General features: G+C 36.2%; 1 pseudogene; it reads left to right on the forward strand.

Moving 5' to 3' along the window:
- The first annotated feature begins 2,078 nt into the window (after positions 1-2,078).
- Positions 2,079-2,275, forward strand: LOC129780914 (U4 spliceosomal RNA; annotated as a pseudogene).
- Positions 2,276-4,062: the final 1,787 nt, after the last annotated feature.

Consider the following 4,062-nt stretch of genomic DNA (forward strand, 5'->3'; position numbering starts at 1 on the left):
TTAATACGGCATCTATAGTCAATAGTTATACTACCAAACAATCAGGTGACCACTTTGCCCCCACTACCCCTATCAAGATTTTTGAACAATATGAATCATGCACATAGGCAACCGAGGATCAGAAGCGAACTGGGCTTCCATCCTTACCACAGCCGGAAGAACGGTGATTTCGTTGCGGCGTTTGTTGCTGAAATCAGCGAAATGTGCATGAGCAGGGATTTGAATTCGATGCATGAGGAAGCGGATGTGATTTTCCGCTGTACGAACCAACCCAAGCAGCCAAGCGAATAATTTACACGTTTGCTCGTTAGCCATTATCAAGATTAGCCGCAAATTGAATTAAATAAATCTAACTGTGGTGGGAAAATATTCCCTTCATATTTTATATTAAATAGAAGATGTTTGTTAGAATTTCCCATTTCGTTGATTGTTTTCCAACTCACTTTGTTTGGTATCTTGGTCATTTGACTTCGTCATCGTGTCGAAATCGTAATTTTTCATATAATGGAAAAAAGATTGTGTTCATATCCGTTTCCACTGTTTTGAATATCAACCAGAGATCCGCTTCTTCAAAATGTGCGAAATATTAGGGATGCGCCAAATAAATCTGATATCGAGTAAACTGATAATTTCTAATTCAAAAGCGTTCGTTTAGAAACGAATCTCACCGTCTTGACGAACGGTTATGTTAATACTATCAAGCGAACAAATCCTCGTCGGTAGCATGTGGCATTCTCTGTCGACAGGGATTACCAAGAAGACAAAACAATTCAGAACATTCGATACCAGGGCAGGCGGGAGAACGACGAAGAATTTGATGATAATAACAAAGATAAAAAGGTAATTCGACTGTGATACGTATGAATACATAATTTATCCCCATTATTTTTTCTTGTTCGTCGGTTTGAACGGTCCTGAGAGGACTACCGGTTTACGACAAAGATGAACGTGCCCGAAACGAAACGAAAGTTTTGAATGAAAGAAGCCAAACCACCTCGTGGTTAATGAACCATACCATTACTGCGCGTGAAGGCGGAACACAGATGGAGGCTTGCCCCAGTAACCGCGGCGTGAGCGAATCTTTTTGTGTGAAAAGTGGTGGTAATTTTCAGCACCGGTTTGGCTTTTTATTCGTGATTGTTATAATTCGTAACTGATAAGAATCATTGTATTAGGTTGGGGAAAAAGTTGTCCATTTTTTTCTCGGTAGCTCGAGTAATATCGATCATACAATTTCAAGTTTAGGCTCGATGTAAAGATGAAATCCATTTCACACTAAAGATAATTTTTTTCCTGTTTTTTGTTCGTTCCATTCAGTTGTAAGTTGCAGAGCGTTAACAATGGAGCTCAACAAAGCGAAAATTCGGTACATTTCACACTTCTCTTCCATAAACTGCAAGCCAGGCCGCTGAAATTGGGATTGGTGCTTATGGTGCCGATACTGCAACAGTAAAATACGTGCAATTTATTTTTTGACGTAAGACTACGTCTTTCTTTTCTATACTGGGGTATAAGTTCAAAGTTTCAAAAACGAATGCGTTACGCCGGAGAACGAGATTTTGAGCGTTAATAGCTCCTAAACAACTGAACGGAATGGTATGATAAACGCTTCATTCGGAAGATAAAATGTCTACGCGTTATATACTTGTTATTTTTTGATCCAAAAATTGGTTTCAATAGCCCTAAAATTGCTTTCAAAATAGGCTATTGGAATCACACCAATCGGTATATAAGCGAGTGCCGCTCGGAAATCCACTCAGTTAAGATTGCGCAGCGATTGAATTACGATCACTGGAATGGATGCATGTTTCAAAACATGGATCCTGGGAAAATTGGCATTGCAAAATAGGTGCAAACTACGGGTACTTTTGTACTCGCTTGTATTTTTGAAAACTCTTCATGTCGCCAGCTCACTGAACTACTGCGCAAAAGGTAAAATGTTGATAACTATTTGCTGTGATAACTACTACCATAATGCATGAATTGACTTAAATTGAGATTTGTTTGCAATTGAATTCGTAAATAAATTCATTCATTCACTAATTTAATCAATAATTTAATCAATACACACAAAAGATAGCTCTGCGCAGTGGCGATATCGTACCCAATGAGGAACATCCGAGGTGGGATTATTGCTAATTGAAGAAATACAATTGATTACTAAGCCAACGGCAGTCCTACGTCAACCTTGCGGTTATATCATAGGTATAACCCATCCATAGTTTTTTTTTCAAAAAAAATTTATTTCCTTAATTTTTTTTTAATTTTTTTAATTTTTGCAGTGAAATACACTTAATTACGCTCTCTACTGTCAACAAATGGACCGATTGAAGTTAACGATTGACCAGAAACGTCCAGAATTGACAAACAGAAGAGGTATGTGTTCCATTAGGACAACGCAAGGCCACACAATTCCAAGAACTTGATTGGGATGTTTTAATGCATCCACCATATAGTCCGGACCTAGCACCAAGCGATCAAGACCTTTTTCTCGCATTGCAAAATTTCAAGAGTGATAAGAAATTGAGATCAAGAGAAGATTGTAAAAAATTATTGCTAGTAAGGATCCTTACCGCCAATAAGGATCAAGACTTCTATAATAGAGACATTATGAAGATACCTTTAGAATGAGGAGGCGATCTGGCGTAGTGGTCACGAGATCCATTCTCACTCCCGACATTCTTCCAAAAATGGAAGTAAAAGTGACGAACCAGCCAAATGAGTTGAAAATCACTATAATACAGAAAAAAAAATAAATAAAAAAAAACCTTTAAAATGGCAACAAATTTTACAACAAAACAAAAAATTTTGACCAAAATCGTACAATCCGGAGCATATTAAAAATCGTTTTAAATTTCACCCAAAAATAATGGATAACTGTATTCCCAACCTAATATTTAGGGTTCATAGGATTTTCAAAGGAGGGTAAATATATTGTTATTGGGATATATAGTGCTGATCTTCAGCTGGAAGGTAACTGTTATAAAGCATAGAAATAGAAAGACGGTACAATTGTTTGATACTTGATTTTCAACAAGTATTGAATGTGGAAGTCCGTTTGAACAATAATATAAATTGATGCATTACTCGAAGTATTGACCATCGCAACCCACTACTTTTTCCCATTTTTCTGGAATCTTACGGATTCCGTTACGAAAGAAACATTCATCTTTTGAATTCAAGACTGAATCCAGCAAATTTTTGATACCCTATTCTGAAGTAAAGTGTTGGAAGATATACCTTCATATCTTAAGCTCACCGAAATTCATTGCAATCTGAGGAACACAAATCGATCCAATGGAAACATTACATTATATTACACAATTATTCAATATATGAAGAAAAATTAAACTTTATTCAATCAGATAGATGTGTAAAAATATAACCTATCAATTGATGCAAACATCTTCGCGATCTATTAATCCTTTGCGGTCGTATTAAAAAAGCAGTGATAGAAAAAAATCAATGAACAATGAGAGCAGTGATAGAATGCTTGTAAGATTATGAAAGATTGATCAAATTTCTTGTGAACATTAGTCTTATAACTGCTTAACAAAGTGCTTTATTGTGATGTTTTTATACAACAACTAGCTGACCCGGCAAACTTCGTCCAGCCCAAAATTTGTTTTTTGTTACCAATACCTTCAAACATTCACGTTTTCTTACTATGAGCAAGTTCATGGGTCCAATCGCAGAACTGTTCATTGATTGATCTTCTAATCGACCCCGTTGAATTTACCTTTCACTATAAAATTCCTAGTATTTCTACCAAAACTCATCATTATAATACCAGATTATTTTCAGACATAATTCTCGTTCAAGATTGTTCAACCACTTGCAAATAACATGTTCCTCCGTTACATGGATTAATTGTTTATACAGAGAATATGATAGAATAAAGACAGCACTAAATCGGACAATTCCTTCCTCAAGTTCTGCTCTTATCAACACATTCGGCGATACTTTTTCCTTGGTATAGATAGAAGAAGATATAGGAGTGCGTTCCATCACATTAAAATCCATTTCCGTTTTCGAACAAAGATCAATTTCGCTAGCGCAAAC

This window comes from Toxorhynchites rutilus, chromosome 3 (assembly GCF_029784135.1).
Source record: "Toxorhynchites rutilus septentrionalis strain SRP chromosome 3, ASM2978413v1, whole genome shotgun sequence".
Classification (NCBI taxonomy): domain Eukaryota; kingdom Metazoa; phylum Arthropoda; class Insecta; order Diptera; family Culicidae; genus Toxorhynchites; species Toxorhynchites rutilus.